This window comes from Nipponia nippon, unplaced genomic scaffold, assembly GCF_047370975.1.
Source record: "Nipponia nippon isolate SJK-2023a ecotype South Korea unplaced genomic scaffold, ASM4737097v1 scaffold_37, whole genome shotgun sequence".
Taxonomy (NCBI): domain Eukaryota; kingdom Metazoa; phylum Chordata; class Aves; order Pelecaniformes; family Threskiornithidae; genus Nipponia; species Nipponia nippon.
In genome coordinates, this window is record NW_028262355.1 from 325,412 (window position 1) to 330,345 (window position 4,934).

A 4,934-nucleotide genomic window follows, 5' to 3' on the forward strand; every position below is an offset into this window, starting at 1 on the left:
TTCACTTTCCGAGACCACGCTCACCACGGTATTTTTAAACTGCCATCTGGCCACTGGCGGAGCTGGTTTATAACAATCACATTGCTAAATTCAAAGAGTAGGATTTTATCAAAAAAAAAGGAGAATCTGTCTTAAAAAGACAACCTTCTTTCATGGGGGCTTATTCTCTTGGCTCTTGGGTTGCAGCAGAATAGATTGCAACAAAAGGATCTCGAAAGGGTTGCTTTGATTAATCTTGCAGTGAAAATAAGGTGTTTTAAGAAGTCTGTATAAATTTTTATTAAGCTTTGGAGAGAATATACCCAAGTACATCTTTGACAGGACAGACTATACCTAAAAATATAATTAATTCCTGTGATATGTCACGGTTGCATGAAGTGTTTGTGTGTACACACAGATGGTATATTAAGTTTAAGCAATATATAATATTCCTCCCAGAAAATGGCAATAGACATAGGTAAAGGTGTTTCACGGTGTGATTTGAACTCTCTGCTTACTCTCTGTGCTTCGGTGTCCGCAAGTGAGGACCGCTGGGGGCACGTCTGATGGCCGCTTAGTGCTGGGGTGCCAGCTCTGTCCTCGTGTCCGTGGGAATTCCTACCTAGGTCATACTGGTGGTGGTAGAAATATCTGGGGCAAAATCTGGGGTAATTAAACAAAACTTTGCTAGTCCAGGCTGCAGAATGGAGCGGGTAAGAATAACCGGGGTGTGGGATTGGCTCTGTGATCAGGGAGAGCAGAGGGAAGAACTCTGATTTCTTTGGGAGTTTTTGTTGAAGAATATCATTCTCATTATATCCTATTTTTATATAGCTCTGCACTAAAAGGATGCTTTATAATTGAACAGCCTAAGTCTAGTGCCAAGTCTAATGAAAACAGGCCACAGCGGAACAGCCTGAACCTCGCAGCTTGGCTAAAACCAGTCACAAACCAGCTGCTAAAAATGCAAAATCTTCAAACTCTTCACCCCTGTCTCGCATCCCCCGTTGGCATCGCTGCTTGGGCGCCCGGGGCTGCCACCACCTCATCCGTAGCGCTGTAGGTACCCGTCAGCGACCGCCGGCTCTGCCCAGGGTGCGCGGGGAGCTGGAGGGAATGAGCTGGTGGTGACGCCCCCGTCTTGCTGCCGTGGCCTGTGCTTTTCCATCCCTCGCTGCCTGTTGTGGCGGTTCCTTCCATAACCACCACCAAAAACCAGCACGGCACCACTGGGCAATTCTTACAACTATTTAAAAGGAGCTGGTCTGCATTTCTAACTGTATGCAAACCCGTTTGGTTTTTGACTGAACAAATGTGGGTGCAACTCGGACCGTGCTCACGTGTTTTGTTTTTTTTTCACCTGCCATTTCTCCTCTGCTGCAGGTTGACAGTGCAAGAAGGGCAATGCCGGGTTAGGGAATGCCGTGCCTCCGGTAGCAGCGGTGACCTGTGCGGCTCTGGGACGGAGCAGGCAGTGCCGGGCTGGCTGTTTCTCCGTGGTTGTCGCAGTAACTATTTTAAAATCCTGGGGCACTTGTGTTAGTCCTGCTGGCACTTCAGGGGGGAAGTGAAGATGAGTGGAACAGCTTGAACTCAGCCAGGTCCAATTATAAAGGGAGGTTGAGCTCCAGGATGAGTAACCATCTGGCTGCGAACGGGGCTGGGTGATGGGACAGGCAGCGCCGTCGTGTTTCCATGCCGTCACCCCGCTGCTCTTGGAGCAAGAGTAGGGTGGGTCGATGTCAGATGGGTGAGGTGAAATAGGTTTTGGAATGACAGTTGAATAAAGAAAAATTCTCTTTAAAAATATATGCTGTCTGCCCTCAAATCCTGCTGGCCACTGTTAGCTGCTTCGGTGCCAGCAGGAGTGCCCAGGAAAGAGCCACAGTAGAAACCTTCTTGCCCTAGCGAAGCTCAGTGTTGCATCTCCCCATGTGAGAAAGAGGACAGTGAAAACACGCTGCCGATGGGAGATGGGATGGAGAAGACAGCACATGAGCATTTAGAGGTGATGAAATTCCCCTGGCGAGCAATAACGTGCAGTAAGGGAAGAAAATGGTTTCAGCCCAAAGTATTTTTGTTCTGTTCTGCAAGGGACCTGTGCTCACAAGCGGCTGGGTGCCGGGAAGCCGCCGGTCATCCAGGTAAGTCCTTCTCTAAAACACTCCACAGCGTTGCAGGAGGAGGACAGTGAAATGAAACACGCCCTGTGCGTGAACCAGGCTCAGCAGATCTGTGCGTGTGTGCACGTATAGAAATGCACGTGATTCACGCGCTGAATGCCTCTGGATCAGTCCTCTGGATTGGAAAGGTTTGTTTCCATCCTTGTAGTTCCATCTTTCCCTCTCATCACAAAGCTCAGCCACATCTCTTCAGCCTCCTCCGCCTCTGGAGATGTGAATTCGTTCTCCATGAGGAGAGCTTCTTGGCACTGTCGTAGGAATAAAAACACCAGGAGCCCGGGATACAACAAAGCAAATGCACAGAGGATCCGAGCTGTCCCCATTCAAATCACCTGCTTTTTCAGCCTGGTGGAGGTAGTTGATACTTGAGTTACTCCATCCCTGAGTGAGTAGCCCATATTTTTAGTTCGATGAACCTAACCGTGTTTGTGGATGGGCAGCATTCGCATCCTACCAAGGAAGGCTCATCAGTCCCCAAAGTCACTGCTGAGGAGGAGGAGACCTTCTCAGTTGAAAGTCTCCTCAGGCACAAGAGTCAATCATTTGGCAGAGCTGGGTGTGAGGAAGGCTAGGGAAGGCAAGAGGGACATGCAGACTCCTGCCGTCTGTCCAGTGTAGATAAACAGTTTCCAGGGAGGTCTAGAAACAAGAGACAACCCTCCTGGAAACAGTTAAAAATGCTTTGGAGGGGGCTCCAGATTTTCCTTGTGTAATCCCATGCAACTGTCAGCTGTGAAAAGAAGGAAAAAGAAAAGCCTTTCTCTCCAGAGAAGATGGTATATGATGGTTATTCATCGCAGGCTGAAAAAGCTGTCACTGCAGCAAAACAAGACCTTACATTTGAGTGCTTCTGCCACTAATTCAGCGTGCTGAGCAGCTGGAGCCCTCTGTGGTCCCACCAACCAAGATAGCGCATTATTCTCTTCTTACAAAAGGATGCTGATAAATTAGCTTTTCTGGCCAAAATTAGCAGCAAATCGGGGGCTCACGCCACCCGTGCACGGTCCACGCCGTCTCTCGGACATGGCTGCGCATCTCATCCCGTTATCTGCTTCTGGAGCTGCACCCCACCACCTTCCTGAGTGCCGCCGGTGCCGGACGGGCTTCGCCTGGTCGGGGTGAGCTGCTTCATCCTCCCACGGCAGAGGGACAGGCTGGGCTGGGAACGGAGACGGTGCTGGGACGTGGAGTTGTGCGTCTGCAGAGAGCTGGCAGTGGCAGTTTGTTTGCGTGTCGCCCCTTAATCCTCAGCTCAGTCTCTGATGAAAAAACAAAGAGGAAACTGAAGGAAATGGTGGCAAAAATGTCAGCCCGTGAACTGCGGAGCAACAAACCGAAATATTGAATCACAGAGCTGTTTACAGAGGGGCTGAACAGCAGGAGCCTTGGTTTCTTCTTTTGGCTGTGACTTCTCTGTCTCCAGAGACACCGACTGACATTTCGCACCAACAGAACTGGCTCATTATAAACCAGACACGGGCAAGACCTGTTCGTCATCTCCCCACCGGGTGAGGGTCCGTTCCCGCAGCAGGTACTTTGTCGCTCTAAATGATGTTCCTCAAACCCGCGAACACAGCAGTTGCCGGTAAATGCTAAGCTCTTCCGTCCTCTCGCCTGCCACTTTGAACTGTACCCCCAGGAGCTGTGTGGTCTGTCTGTGCTGCTGCATCTTCAGACGAGCGTCACTGCGCACGTACTCAGTTTCTGTTAGCCAACCCTTATTTCCCGACTCGGTGATTAGGAGCAAGGCAGGGATCTGCTCTGCAGCCTGCTCCTCCCTGGTCTGCTGAGTGCCCAGGGGTAAAACCACCCCAGCTCTGTGTGCGTGTCTTTAATCTCATCTGTAAAATGGGAGACGTAAAAAAAAAAAAAAAATGCTTTTAGACTGATGACTGATGAAAAGAGTGAGGTATCCTCTGGTTTTCTCCTCCAATCATTAAGCTTTTATAGAATCATAAAATGGTTTGGGTTGGAAGGGAGCTTTAAAGATCGTCTAGTTTAGGGCAGCGAAGGTATCATGAACTGGCTGAGTGGCAGCCTGCAGGGAACCCACCTCCTGCACCAGCTCGTCCAGGGAAGGGCAGGCACTGAGCCTTCATGCCCCAGCTGCTGCGACTCCGTTTCTGGCTGAGGCTCCTGCTGGACCCCCAGAGCTGTTTGTTCAGCAGCAGCCATAAAAGAGCCAGGATCTGCTCTTTGAGGAGATGAATAGAGAAAAGAAGGGGTGGAGGGAGAAACCTGGGAGAAAGGAAGCCGAGGGGCTAGGAGCTGAGCAGGCAGCTGGAAGAAGTGGAGCTGAGTGGTGGATTCAGGGACTCCCACCAGGTCCTGGAGGCCTGTTTGCATCCAGGGTGTGGAACCACAGGCAGACAAAGGTCTTCTTTGGGAGGATGTCCCCAAGGCAGGGCTGTCGCTCCGGAGGGCAGCTCTTTCCCAGCCACTGGGCAGGTGGGAAGAATTGTGTTTCCTGGTTAAAAAAAATCTGTTTGACTTCAGAGTTGTGCAGCTCTTGGAGCGGTGAGCTGTCTTAGGCGAGGACAGACCGCCCTCTGCAGGGGAGCTGATAAAAGTAGGGCTCCTGGCCTTTAATTCACTGCCTGGATGAAACCCTACAGATCAACCCCACAGGGGACTCAAACTGATGACACCACCCAGGGCAAGAGCCTGCCATGACCTCACATCCTCCAGCAGCTTTCCATTTTTAGTACCCGTGATGTGCAGAAAAGCTGCAGGGCGAGGGCGTACCAGCGGCTGGTGATTTGACATCAAGCT